The sequence below is a fragment of the Pyxicephalus adspersus genome, chromosome 3, assembly GCF_032062135.1.
Source record: "Pyxicephalus adspersus chromosome 3, UCB_Pads_2.0, whole genome shotgun sequence".
NCBI lineage: Eukaryota > Metazoa > Chordata > Amphibia > Anura > Pyxicephalidae > Pyxicephalus > Pyxicephalus adspersus.
This window is the reverse complement of record NC_092860.1, coordinates 104,713,969-104,729,790: the sequence shown is the minus strand read 5'-3', so window position 1 is coordinate 104,729,790 and position 15,822 is coordinate 104,713,969. Positions and strand designations below refer to the sequence as shown.

At 37.7% G+C, this 15,822-nt stretch overlaps 1 protein-coding gene across 1 annotated transcript in view; it reads left to right on the top strand.

Moving 5' to 3' along the window:
* Positions 1–15,822, top strand: part of TTC29 (tetratricopeptide repeat domain 29) — a 126,622-nt gene that overhangs the window by 14,673 nt on the left and 96,127 nt on the right. The gene's annotated exons all lie outside the window — the stretch shown is intronic.

Here is a 15,822-nt window from a genome sequence, read left to right as displayed (position 1 = left end):
AAATATTAAGGCTGGCCAGATAAATAGATTTATTCTGAATGCCAAAAGGCATTTATTTTTAAAAGTAAAGCTGTGTAAAAGTAAAGCTGCGTAAACATTCACTCTCAGATCACCCAACTTTGCATGACTATACCTTCAGAAATGGCGTTGGGTGAAGAGCATACCGGCATCTTAGCCAGCTTTACTTGGAAGGGAGTTATAATAATCAGGTGAGGACATTTATCATGGATATCTGCATGTTCCTCCAAGATTATTCATCCAAGAGTTTTTGCTACACTTTTGTTCTGTTTAAAGACAACTTTGCTTGATTCACCATATCTAAGATGGAAGAAGCGAGAAAGTGGTAGGTCTGTACATAAAACTATTAGGAGGAAAACACTATAGACAGTTTTTTCTATAACTTCAATTCTAACATTCAGCTTTGAGGCATCTTTCCAAACTGCACAGATTCGTCAACCACCACTGGAATATTTTTGCATTTCATTGCTTCTACAGGGCCAATCTGTGTCTGCATCATACAGCCTGAGCACCACTGGGTTCTCTGAAGGATACACAAAGCCACTCAAAAGCACTGCCAAAAACAACTAATCAGCCAGGGTTTGAGAAGGACTTTTCTTGTGATCAGAAGTAAGAGATTTTGTGTAGTACTATCTTTCTATAATAGAAAAGCTCCCTTCTTATTCTTAGACGATGATTTTCTGGCTGGCTTTCCTATTCTGTGTGCCACCACATTATGGTGCACCCTGCTTGCAGCATACCCAGCTTCCCTTTAACTGTGCACTTTCCACCTGAGATATATCCTACTCAGCATTCCCAGCACATATACCATATGCAGCTAAATGGGATTTAGTTTGTACTGCAGACAATGAGCAGATTAGTTCCTGGTCTCAATCCTACCCTGTCATTGACTGCTAGAACCTTATAGCCTCTCTGTTCCCATTCACCAGTTGCCTGTTACAGTGTTAAGCTGGGCTAACCTGCCGCTTGTGTGTTTATCACTTGGATTTACTGTTGCTGACCCTGTTTTCTGACCATGCGACTTTGCTGCCTGGACCAACCTGATTCCTGTTTATGACCTTTGGCTCTTTTTTCTGGACTTGCCTCTGCTGGATTCTCCTGTACTGCATTATCTGTGGGCTCCTGGTCCTATGTTAGTCCCAGTCAGTCCTCTGTCAGTCCTAGACCCAGTCCTTTCCATGCAGAAGTCCTAGGGGCAACTGTGTGCATGAATGGCACAACTGGCCTCCTTAAGCTCAGTGCGGATGAGTGTGAATATCCATGTTCCCCCATGAGAGTTTATATATTCCAGTCTTTGAAAGCTTTATTAAATCAGGCCAGTTGTATCAGGACAACTAGTAACAATCAATATACCTATCTGGGGTGGTTTCACCACATTCACCACATTTTACCTAACACAAATGTTTTTTAAGCTCTACTTTTCACAATTTAAAATGGTATATTCTTGACCATAAGCAGTCAAAGTGGTGACTTGGAAATGGAAATCTAATTTCATACACACTGATTTTAGAACATCTCTGTATTACATTATGTTTTATATCTATATAGAGTTCTACTCTTTTCCAAGCTTGATCTATATTCCTGTGTTAATCGAAATTACAACAAATCTTTTCCACTTCTCGGATTTATCATAACACCAATATTAGGCATTTAGAAAATGGTTGATATAGTTTCCCCAAAATACATCTTAACATGGCATGGCAAAAACCTTCTGTCTTCACTAAGCTTTTTTAAACTTGGCAGAAGTACGTACAATTTTAAATTCTAATTCCAGATTTAGGATGATATAAACTCTGCATTTATGGCAAAAACTAGCAGGGCGTTTGTATAACATTGATTTTAAATGTTATTAGCAGACTCTGTGTAAAATGTAAAATGAAAGGTAATGTACTGCTTATGCTGTAATATTTAATATGACCTCGTAATGTGCTGATATGTATTGATCATGAAGTATTGTAATGCAATACTCTAACAGAAAAGGCCGTATATGTTCAGCTGTACAACATTTTAATTTTATTTTATTTTCTAGAAAGTATAGGAGACAATGGGCCTGGTTAATTAAAGATTAATAAAGGAGAGGATACATATTCATAAATTAAGCTGGGTGATCCAGCAAAACTGGATTAGATCTAGTCTAGGATTGAAAACATTTGCTAACAAAAAGCAGAATAATTTTAGGAAATCCATTCCAGGTTTGCTGGATCACCCAGCTTCACTGATGAAAGTGTATCCTCTCCAGCCTTGGAGAGCTTTAATAAATCAGGCTCAAAGTGTGACTGTTTTACTTACTACTTGACTCTGTCAGTGCAACTCTGCCTAAACACTTTCCAACCCATACCAGTCATTGACCTATATGTTACCTATATATTTAATTTTAAGCATTACATTTTACAAAATATTAAACTAAAATGCACCAATTTATTAGCACAAAATCTAATCCCCAGTAACACTGTTTCCTTTTTATGACTAATATTGTTAGAGATTTCACATGCTATGGGGAAGGTGGACTAATGCTTGTTGGATTTTGTTAAAGCAGGGAAAGGCCCTCTGTTGAATTTGTGTTGCTGTCTGAAATCCATCCTTTTTTTTGTACTGGTAACCGAGCAAGAAAATAAGGAATAATCCAATTTTTAGTGTTGTTCTAGGAACAAAAGGAACAAAAGGATTTTCAAGTTTTTAGCTATACATTTTATTATATGTTTTAGTTAGTTCTCTACTGTATGCTTACTCATTAGTCATGCATCAATCAGTCAGTATACACAGACAATGCTGCCCACAATGATGGCTCCCTTTTATACAAAGTCCACCTCTTGTACATGTAAAAATAAAACAGGCATTTGAAAGAAACCTTTCTGTCTGTTTTACATATATGCAGATCAACTGTACAGAAAACCAACTGGCCCTTCCTACTGGAAAATCTAGGTGCTTCCTTTTTCAAACCTATTCAACATTGTCACCATCTAAAATTTGAATAGTGGCTAATAAGTTAATATCTGGCCCTCCTCTGAGCTATTACCCCCTGTCCCCTCTTTCCACCAACTTTATTTTCCCTTTCCTTATTTTCTCTGATTTCAGTTTGGTTATTACCAGCAGAACAGTTCTTTTCTTTAAGAACAAATAGTTTTAATTCTTACTGAACACCCATACACTCTTCTTTAGGTAAGACATTATTTTTTGTCATTGGATCCCCATGTTGTGTTTCCCTCATTGTATGTTCACATTTCTGAATGGGTGAACTATGAGCTGCTCACAGCCAGGTAGTGGCACAGTTATATGTGATTGTTTAGCGTACTACCTAGTAAATCAGTTTTACCTTTACAGGTTGATTTCAGGTAACATTTTATTTGTACTTTAAGACAGAAGCAGTCAGGAATGGGCATATGTTAGACTGTCTCTCCACACATATGGTTTTATCATATTGCTTACCTACCACTTTGGGGTAGATGAATGTGTTATTTGTTTTTTTTTTCCTCCCCCTGTCAGACACAAGTAACAGCTCAGTATCAAACTGTAAGGCTTCCTTTCCGGGCTGGTGGAGAAGAATATAGCGGCCAGTTAACAAAGCCTGTTGTTTTCTTTCACAAATTATTGTCAGTAAATTTTTAAAGGTTTTTGAGTGAATGTTATCAGGAATGAAGAGCAGTGTATGTGTGAGATAAAGGTACACTATTATAACAATTCAAGAATTGAGACTGGTTTTCCTAAACAAATGAGTGATTTTGTTCCCTTTAAACCAAAACCGAGGCAGATGTCACATACCTGGAGGGAGTGACACACTTTACAAGATAAGTTTTCCATAATGTGCAAATATGTTCTGCATGCTTGCAGATTATAAAATCTGGTTATTATAAAAAATGGTTATAAATATAATGATTTTATTAATAGAATATTTGAACAATATATTTTTATTTTAATATAATACATTTTATTGAAATTAAATAATATTTTATACAAAAATATTTTTACAAATACATATCTATAAAGTGCATCAATTTTTTTGAACTTCAGTTCAGCGCATTAAAGAACACACTCTGCATGAATGTAGCCTGTATGTTTTGATCTCTATATAAATGAAAGGCGATAAAGAATTCTAAAGCAGTGTACCCTGTGACCAGTAGACAGGTTATGTTTCCTTTTTTTAAGAAGAGGGCATGCAGATACGTACTTCATACACACTTTTAAATGTGCATCAATGCACAAGAACACATCACAATGTGTTAAAATGTAATGTTGTCTATTGTGTGAATCTAGTCAGGTGAGGCCATGTTGAATGCTCTCCTGTTTAAGGGGTAAGTAAACCTAGTGGTTTTATCAGTTTGGTTTCTCTTTGTCTTTTTTTTCAAATACTTTTGCTCTTCTTGTTGCTGCTTCTTGTTAAAAATAATTTTCTCTTTCTTAGTATTTCACTATTCAAGGCTGCAGTTTTGTTATTTTTCCAGTAGATGCCCCCAGAGACCACTCGACATAACATCCTATGTTGACACTATTCTGTTCTAAAATGAAAATGCGGTAATTGTGCTCAGTTTGGATTTAAATATATATATATATATATATATATATATATAAATACTTGCTTATAATTATAGGTGAAGCAGAATTATAGTCCTGCATAACGTGCAATAAAATCCTAAATCCCAATTCCTGTATTGTTACCTTACTTGTGTTTCAAAGTCTTTTCATCTCTCTAAAAAAAAAAAAAAAAAAAAAAACATAATCGTCGCAGGGATGGGGGCCTCCATTTTAACTGATGACTCTACAGTGGACCTTCGTGGAGACGGCGATGCCCTTAGTTGATTGGACGATGTAATTCCTGCACGTGCGTTATCCCTGGTGTCTTCCTGTGAAGTTGCACAGAGCCAAGCTCTAAGATACGCAGCACATGTGCCGTATAGTTTAGAGTGGGAACAAAAACCATCAGGAGCCAGAGAGTTAGTTGTTAAACAAAAGACACATTGCATGTGACTCTTGTGAGATAGTACTACTTCCTGGTGTTTTTTTTTTTTTGGTTTTCTTGGTTTAGGTCTGCTTTGATTTGACAAAGCATAAATACTTTTAGCATATATTTTCTGGCTAGAAAGTACTTGTCAGTCACCCATACTGGACCTCAGGACATCAGAGGCATCTAGAGTTACCATCAGGGATCCATTCCTTTTCTACCTCTGATCACTGGAATACATTATTACTGTCATGAATAGGCAAGGTCTAGAAACGGAGGGCTTCCTGTTAGTGTCATGTGCCCCCTCAAATATATACACCAAAGGAATTTGTTCAGTATTTCCATAGAACACTTGTCCCTTTTCTTTCTTGGTATTGCTAATCTTATTGTTCAAACAATTAAAAACTGGCCAGATAGCTAGACGATGATGGTGAAAGCATAACTGCATGATTTATAGACCTGAAATAATGTGTCATATGAAGAAAATACCTCTCTTTTTCAATAATTGGCTTGCAGGTATTTCAATCATGGAGGCTTAGTACCACATATGGGAGTTAAATTGTATCTAAACCAAAAAAAAAAAGAGGACAGTAAGACTGATGGCAAAAAGGACTGAATATCTAGGGCCTGATTTATTTAGGTTCTCAAAGACTGGAGAGGATACACTTTCATCAGTGGTTGATGCAGCAAATTGGAGTGGATCTGGTCCAGGATTGAAAACATTTGCTAACAAATAACTTTGAAGAAATCCATTCCAGGTTTGCTGGATCACTCAGCTTATCTCATGAAAGTGTACTCTCCAGCCTTGGAGAGCTTTAAAAAATCAGGGCCTTAGTGTCCATCCTGTGGTCCAACAGCCCTAGATGGCCCCTTGCCAATTATTGTGGAGCTTTAAAAGGGATAGATAATGACCCTTCTCCTGACCCCGCGTGAGGGGACCCGCCAGAGCCATGGACCACCATGGCAAAGGTGATTGTCCAGGTCAGTGAAAGAAAAATGCTATTTAGATTAGGTTCAAGTTCAACAACAACAAGTATATTTTGAGTGGATGGAAGGAGCACACAGCATATAGAAATGAACAATTAATTTAATATCACTTTCCTAAATTAGAAGGATTGTAATGGAAGTGAAGGGGGAAGAGCGCAGTGGGGTTATCGTTCTCCCCTCTCCATAGAGCGGAACGGCGCTATATGTACAGAGCTCGTTCATGCATGGTGCAGTCTTTTTTCATTGGGGAGGACCGTGAAAGATCCTTTTCAACAACGATTATTGAAGGTGTGTATGCAGCCTAAGACTCTGACCATCACTTAGCATAATCTCAGTCTACAACTGCCTTCTGCTGAATGTCTGCAATGTCTGACAGCTTTCTGTAGCATCACATTCCATACATGGTGTGTGTGGTTCCTTGGTGGGGTCAAGGGTAGCATTTGAGGTTCCCACCTCACGAAGATTACCTACCACTGGGTTAGATGATGTTGAGCATTCTCCAACCAGGAAATAAGGCAACTCTATCTGACTAAAGTTTCTTTAAGAAGCTAATTTTGCTGTGAAACCAAAAAGTAATTTTTTACATTCATATTTTTACAAGCCCATATTTTTGTGGCTGTAAAAATTTATTCTTCATTCTTTCTTTGCATCTAATTTGATCTCTATTGCAATGTTTGTTAGACACTGGCAACCCCAAGTCAGTGAAAGCACAATGTAAACACCCACCCTACATGTGCTTATAGCATTTGGAATGCGTTTTCAAAGTACTTAAGACAAACTCTCAGTGTTTTACCTCATTTTTCCTAATAATGCCTAATAATGTGAACTACAATAGACCTATTAGTTTACTACAGTATAGTAGAACTCAATGAATAGAATAAAGTGAATGTTCAATTAACTACTAAATTAATTAATTTAAGTACTGATTTACACGTTTTGCATGCACAAACATGATTATTGTACGAACCCCATGTCCAAAAAAGTCAGGACACCTTCTAAAAATGCAAAAAAAAATAAAATCTGGAATTTGTTATTTGACTTTGAACCTTTATTTGCCAGGCAATATGACAAAAAAAAAAAAGATTTTCAACAGTCGATGGTTGTTGTTGTCTAATTCCCCTCAGATCTGAACAGGCAGACCAGTGAAACACATGTACTGTATGTACCTGATTTATTAAAGCTCTCCAAGGCTGCAGAGGATACACTTTCATCAGTGAAGATGCCTGATCCATCAAATCTGGATTGGATCTGGTCCAGGATTTCAAACGTTTGCTAGCAAATAGCAAATGACTTAGAAGAAATTCATTCCAGGTTTGCTGGATCACCCAGCTTCGCTGATGAAAGTGTATCCTCTCCAGCTTTGGAACTTTATTTAAAGTTATTTAAAATTTATCAGGCCCAATGTCTACAAAGCCACACTTTTGTAACTTGTGCAGAATGAGGCCTGGCACTGCTGAAATACACATGGAGTTCTTGGGTAAAAGTGTCATCTTGATGGAAGCATATGTCTCTCTAAAATTTCCATGTAAGCCTCCGAATCAATGATGTCTTCATATATATATACAGATCCCCCATGTCATAGACACTAAGACATCCCCCATACCATCACAGATGGTCTATCTCAGAGAACTCATGCAGCAAATAGATGTATGGCTACCTCTTTACAATACAGTTTCAGGGAGGGTTTTTGATTAAGCAGCTGAATGTGTTAAGTGACAGTGATTTCCCAAAGTACTCCCAAGCCCATGATGGTTTCTAATGCAATACCACCTAAGGGCTTGAAGGTCACACACATGCAGCACCCTTACATATTACGCAGTGCTGTACATTAAATAGGGGTTTGCAAATGACAGACAGATATAGACAGTGACACAAGAGGAGGAAGGGACCCTGCCCAGAAGAGTTTACAATCTAAGGGATGGGGAAATAGCACACAATAAAGGGCCTTTATGTACAGGTTTCTCCTGACTCCATAAATGTTCACAACTAGAAATGGTGTTATATCTAAATTCTTTGCTATCTCAGCTGTAAAATTATTTTAAAATCGACAGACAATTCTCTCAAAGAGTTCAGTAGAAAGTGGGGAGCCATGACCCATCTTTGCTTGCAAGGACTGTGCTTTTGGTAGTCCCCAATCTGAAGGTTAATATGTAACCTTACCTGTTGCCATTTAAACTTTACAATCCTACATTGACACTGTCCCAGCATTTTTGAAGTGTGTTGCCGGCATCAATTTCTAAATTTATGTTTAACAGTAAGAATTCAGTTTGTAGGTGAAAACACCAGTACATTCAGTGCATCAAAACCCCGCAAAAATAGCCTGGGCTCTCAATATCCTGTGAGAATGATGCAAAATGTTGTGCAAATGATTTACCAGTGATGCCCCCTAAACCTGATACTTGGTTAGCAAAGTTTATAATCTTTAGTTATAGCCAAATTAAAAAAAGTGACAGAAGTGGACTTTCCATGTGCATTGAGTTGTCTAACTAATCCCAACTTTCCCCCAGTTTTGGGGTTCAGATTTCTGGCTATCCTGTTTGGCTGTGCCAGATGTATTGAGCTCCCGTATATGTATAAGAATATATTCTTTCCAACAGATGTTGAAACTGTACATTGTGGGAAAGATTCCGAGCCAAATCTTGTTATACACATACAGCGTATATATCAACAGTTTCTACATACATGCATAATTACATTTGTATTCAGTATATACATTGCATTGTATGTACTGTGTGACATACATAGAAACATATAATGTGTACATACAATACAGCGTACTGTATATAGCTGGATGTCACAGAAATGTGTTTCTACTTTTGCTCATCACATTAGATTAAGGTATAGATTATTATAATAAAAACTATACTCAAATAAAAAGAAATCACAAATCTTGGAGCTCCATTACAACAATTATTAGCCATAAATATTACTTGTAAAATGTTCCTTGGATTCCTATAATGCATAGCAAAACTAGTGCTTGTTAGATAAAGTCTAAAGAAAGCCTTTACTTTAGTTAAATCCTTATTGGACATAATGATATTTTCAAATTATTTTATCTGGCTTGCATGAACTTTAACTGCAGAATTCCTAAACTTAAATGCTAGTTATTTTATGTATTATTTTATGTAAGTTTGTTTTAGATGTTTAATTTACACAGATGCACACATACTGTGTGTAAAAGTTTAAAATGCTTCCTATTGGTTTATAATTGCTTGCAGCAACATAAAATTTGGATGAAGTAAACAGATATCAAGAAACTTGCTTATTAGATTTTAAAGAAAACCTGTCACCAATGCCCAAAAGCCCTTTTTTTAGCTTTGGTACATTTGGTACATTTTACCAAGAGCGTACAGTCCTATATTCAAATCTGTACCCAAAGCACACAGTGGAGAGTGTCTTGGAAAATGCAATTAAGAAATTTGGCCTTTTTACCCATGTCAATATCAATTGCATCATTGCACCCTCACCCATTTGACATACAGAATCTTACTATACAAAGGGCCTACAATTACTCTTCTAGGAGACTCAAGTGTTACTAAGATTTAGAAGTAATCGAGAACAGTTGATTTTCAAAAATGTGCAAAATCGCCATTAGTGATAAAAAGCTTGTCATTGCTTAGACATAAGACTGGCTTGAGACTAAGCACTATATTAAAATTTGACTTTGAATGATCACTATTATCAACAATACCACAATAAATACATTTCATGACAATGCCCAGTGACTTAGAAGGTGGCATTTCGATTAATTACTGTTTTGAACGTTAGCAGTGATGGTCACATATTGTGCCCTAGGTTTATACTCAAGTCAGTGTAGCTTTCTTGATTTTAGTTTAAAGTAAGTAGCTTGGTTTATATGCGGATCAGTTTAGTAAATATTGTATATTAGGTATAATTTTTTTCTAGATTTGTAGTATATATATATATATATATATATATATATTTATTTATAAAATTGGCTGTATGTGTGTATGTTCCACCGTCACTCGAAAATGCATGAATGAGACATTTCAACCAAACTTGCCATATATATGACTGAGAGTGCACCAGTCATCTTTGTACAGCGCTGTGCTATATGTCAGAGCTAAAGTTGAATGTATGTGTGTATGTCATGACTAGGAAACACATGGAGACATTTCAACCAAACTTGCTAGACATATGACTGAGACTCATGTGAGTGCACAACTGATCTGTGTACAGCGCTGTGCTATATGTCAGCTATATTTGTATGTATGTATGTTCTACCTTCACTCAAAAACGCATCGAGACATTTAAACCAAACTTGTTATACATATGACTGAGACTTATGTGAGTGCACAGCTGATCTTTGAACGGCGCTGTGCTATATGTCAGAGCTAAATTTGGATGTATGTATGTTTCACCATCACTCTGAAACGCATGGAGACATTTCAAGCAAACTTGCTAGGCATATGTCTGTGACTCATGTGAGTGCACCGCTGATCTTTGTACAGCACTGTGCTATAGGTCAGAGCTAAATTTGGATGTATGTATGTGTTATATATATATAAAGGAGTATGTGATCACTAGGAAACACAAGGAGACATTTCAACCAAACTTGCTGGACATATGACTGAGTATTATGTGAGTGCACCGCTGATCTTTGTACAGCGCTGTGGTATATGTCAGAAGTATCATTCTATTTTCATCTATGTATGTATGTATGTATGTATGTGTGTATGTATTTTTTTTGAACCATAATATAGGATTGCAATAAATAAATACCTGGGCAACGCCGGGTAATCAACTAGTGTATATATACTGTGATTTGTAATGTGCTTCCTGTGGCCTGATTATTTTTTGTTGGGAAAACTGTAGTTTTGGTAGCTATGGGGCCACTGCAGTGTGAAGTGAAACTTTTCTGTATGGTTCCGGGGGTACTGTAGAGTTAATGTAGCTGGCTTAAGCTGCGTACACACGGCAAATTTTTCTCGCCCGATAATCGGTATCGGCCAATTATCGGGCGAAAATCTGCCGTGTGTACAGTCTTTTCTCGTTGGAAAGGATCGTGAAAGATCCTTTCCAACGAGAAAAATTGCAGGTGTGTACGCAGCTTTAGACCTAGTACCTGGCACAACTTGGGGGAGGTTAGAGGTATCTAACTACATTCAAAAATAAAATTAAAAAAGAACTTAAAATACAGTTGACCTTCAAGTACACTATCTCTTTGACCCTCTCCAGTCTGGTTTTTGAGCTGCCCATTCCATTGAAACAGCCCTTACTAAAGTGGACAATGACCTTATCAGAGCTAGGTCTCTTGGCAACTTTTCCCTCCTCCTTCTCTTAGATCTTTCCTCTGCTTTTGACACTGTTGATCACCCTCTTCTAATCCAAATCATGCGCTCCAATTTGTATCAGTGACACTGCTCTCTCTTGGTTTGCTTCCTATCTGTCTGACCCCTTCTTTCAAATTCCATTCAATGGTAATTGCTCCTCGCACACTCTTCTCCCAGTTGGTGTTCCCCAAGGGTCAGTCCTTGGACCAGTTCTCTTTTCTCTGTACACCTGCTCACTCGGTAGTCTCATATCCTCCTTAGGCTTACGGTACCATCGATATGCTAATGACACTCAAATCTATCTGTCCATCCCTGACTTGTCCCCTCCAGTTCTGGATAAGGTTTCATCCATGACGAGATAGCCCACAGGTTTCCTAAACTTAATTTGGATAAAATAGAGTTAATCATCTTTCCCTCTCAAATTCCAAATCTCCCCCTGACATATTCCTAACTGTTAACAACACTGTATTGGTCCCTCCCCTTAGGCACGTTGTCTTGGCGTCACCTTTGATTCTGCCCTGTCAATTGCCCCCCATATTCAGAACAATTCCAGGTTCTGTAACTTTCACCTATGTATCATCTCCAAAATCCACCCTACCTGTCCCTGTACAGGTGGACCACCAAACTCCTTGTACACGGTCTTATCTTCTCTCGTCTGGACTACTGTAACATCCTCCTCTCTGGTATTCCACTAACCTGACTCTCTCCTCTACAATCTAATATGAATGCTGCAGCCAGACTCATCCATCCTTCCCACCACTTTGCTTCTGCTGCATCTCTTGTAGTTCTCTACTTTGGCTTCCATTTCACCTTAGAATCAAATTCAAGCTCCTGTGCTTTGCCTTCAAATACCTCCACAGTTCTTGCCCTACTTACCTTTCCGACCTGATAGAAAAATACTCCTCCAGCTGCTCTCTTTGCACCTACAGTGACCTACTACTAACTTATTCACTCATACCCTCCTCACACAGACAACTCCAAGACTTTTCCAGAGCTGCAACATCTCTCTGGAATGGTCATCCTCGTCCTATTCCGCTTGCCTCTACTTTCTGCTTCTTTAAAGGAGCGCTCAAAACCCATCTTTTCAAACTTACATACCCGTCTTCTTCTGTCTCCTAAACCCTAATTACTTCCCTCTATTCCATATCCCCCTCCTATTGTATGCAGCTTCCCCACCTCTTGGATTGTAAGCTCTTTGGGCAGGGTCCTCTCCTCTCCTGTGTCTGTCTGTCTTTTGCAACCTCATATTTAATGTACAGTGCTGCATAATATGTTGGCGCTATATAAATACTGTTCAATAATATTAATAAAAAGTGACTTGTACTTGCCTTTGGGTTGCAGACATACGTGAAATTGCAGTGGCTCAAATTCACTCAAGTTTTGGTCAGACTGAGCAAATTTTGCATAGCCATTAATATAATTTCTGGGAATCATCCTGACCTAGGCATGGTGACAGGCATCTTAGCACCAAATAGAAGAAAGTTATCCTCTTAACAGAAGTCAAAGTTTTAAGTTTACAATATAAATTTCTAAGAGAAGTTTGTTTGGAAAATGAGTATATGTATTTCATGAGAGAGTTGTACCCACTCTAGGAGAAAAAAATATATATCCATCAAGGGGGTAGCAGTGTAAAATATGGAAATATCAATATACACTGTTATACTATTTTCTGACACAGGGTGACAAAGCTACAAACTTTTATAATCATTCTACTATCTGGGTTTTTAAGTTCAAGCATCCTGGTGTAACAGTAAAGTCTTTTCTTTTGTCCTTTGTCTTTTTTCCTGGGCTGGTGTGAACAAGGTTTTCTCTAGGCCATTACTTAGGAGGCTCCTAGGTTGCAAAGGAGTACATTTTTTTTAGCATTTGTCCGCTTTGATACAAAAAATAACTGCCGGCAACAAATCATTAGTAGTGCTGTCAGGGGAATCTGCAGGTGCTTGGAAGGCATCTCTCTTCTTCTCGGAGGGAATTAGAGCAGGGACTTTAGCGCTTTTAAGTATGTCACATTACAGCACAATGGAACTGCAGCTTCAGATGAATACTACACTACACTAAATTATATTTTAAGGTGAGGATGTGATGTTAGCTATAAGACTGGATGTTAGCAAGGGCAGATTCTCAAGTGGATAGGTGGAGCAAAATCTTAAACTGGCTATTTTCATTTTGTTTTGTCTGTTTATTGAAAGTAAAGCTCCAGGGTGTATCACTAAAAAGCAACAAATCTATGAGATTGGAAGCACTTGTTTAATACCTCAGAGAAGTAAAACAGTAATAGACAATGACCAAATAACATTTTTGCTATCATGAGTACCATACAATAGTGAAGCGATGTTTATGTATGTGTAGCTCAGCTATCACTTCTCTACATACATGGATGGTTTTAGGTAACATGTTGGATGCTATTTCACCTCTTGCTCTGATGGCAACCTAAATGTGTTGACTGCTGTTCACTTTTTTTCTCCGTGACAGTGGTCACCAGGACTAATAGAGACCTGATTTTTAAAGCTCCCTGAGGCTGGAGAGGATACACTTTCATCAGAAAAGCTGGGTGATCCAGCAAACCTGGAATGGATTTCTTCAAAGTCATTTGCTATTTGTTATCAAATGTTTTGAATTCTGAGCCAGATTCATTCCAGGTTTGCTGGATCACCCAGCCTGACTGATGAAAGTGTATTACCTCCAGCCTTGAAGAGTTTTAATAAATCAGACCCTATGAATCTGTCCACAAGGGACACAACAGGTTTTGTTTTGCCTTTATATATACCTCAATGCAGAACATTAGGAAATAATCTATTATACAGATAAAACACATATATGGGAACTGTTTTACCTGCCAAAGGATTTGTATTTATGTCCAGTATTTGTACCCAATTCTGCCATGCAGGACAACTAGTCTGGGAACCTGACGTTTTCTCTACTAAACTACTAGAGCTAGGTCCTGTCCCTGCCCCCAGCCTATGACAGTGAATCCAACAGCCTAATAAGTTTATCTCTCTGTCACTCTGTCATCTCCTACTGTCAGCACGATTTTGTTAGCACATGATCGCTGTGGCTTATCTAAATCAATGATTACCTCCCCCAGTCACTGCTCTGCTACATGAGATTGCAAGTGTGATACTAAGTCAAATTCAGATACTTACACTAGTAGCTTTTACAAATGCAAGTAATGTTAAAATGAAAACATTTTGCTGTTGCTGTTTTGCAGTTATTTTGTGTTTTTTTTTTTTGTTTTGTTTTTTTTACTGCCCTGTAATTAACCAGAGCATTACTTGGACCATGAATTCAATGTAAAAACAGCTAGGTAATGCTCAGATTACCTCTAGGGAATACATGATGTTAAGGGAAGATTAGGACAATAGGACAAGGGAAGAATCATTCACCATCACTTTTGCCAATCCTCCTTCTTGCATGTAAACCCAAATGTCTATGCAGAAAATAAAGTTTTTTTGATTAGCTTAAGAGAGAAGTCCGTGTTTTCCCCAGCCTCTTTTAGCCAGGCTCACCACCCGGCACGTTTCAGTAAACAACATGTTTTTGGATGGTTAATGAAAAATTTGGTCAAAGGGGCTGCCACCTGCCTACAGCTTCTTTCAACCCACCTTAAAATAATTTTTGGGGAGAATACTGGAGGTGAACACAAAAATGACAGCTGTGAATAAGTTCTAGAAGTACATTAACAGCTGTCCGAAATACAAGTATTTTAAGTATGTACTGTTCAATTAAACTGTAGTAAACTGTGAGATTACAAGTAAAGTATGATGACATGGATAGTACTTTTACACTCTGCAGAGATAATTTTATTGTATCAATTCATTGCTAAAAATTATTAAGTTTTCATTTAAATTTTATGGCACAGACTAAAAGGTTACCTGAATATTCTTGATAGGAAATTTGACCTGTTTATAATTGGTATTGCTTCCCGCTCTTATTCCTTTATTTCTTTACTGCTAAGTGAACTATTGGCTCAGATTATGTAGTTTGAGCAGAGGTCTTAAGTCAATGGCTTCCTATTTGTTTCATATCCCTAATGCCATAAATACCAAAGCAAGGATAAGGATGACACCCCCAGAGCCTGCACTGAAAACATGAGCTTGTCATTAATGACAAGGCAAACGTGTCATTAATAACTGAATTCAGCTAGTTTCTATCCCGAGATTTCCTTTTAGAAATAGATGTCGTATAACAAGGAGTCCCTATGGCAAACACAATATTCCTGTTCTGAACTTCCCTGCCTGTTCATAGTACATACATAATTATCCGCTGGGGTAATGTATATATGTTTCTATTCACTTTGTAAACATTTTTGAAATGTACTTGAGGCTGATGAGATGAGAAACTGTTTTGTTGACATGCAGTGGCCTGCTGGAGTCACCAAAGCTTCATAAAGACCAGAGTATAACGGCGGGATGACAATAATTGTGTTGTAGTGCGTTGTTCTGTGAGGTGTCAGTATAGCTCTCTCAGTGTGTTCTAAGCAGCTTTTTAACAGCAGGCTAATGACAGATGTATAACAAGACACTTGATTACAGCACATGTATTCCGCACAGCGAGATGTGGAACATTAGGCACATTGTTAAAATGAAA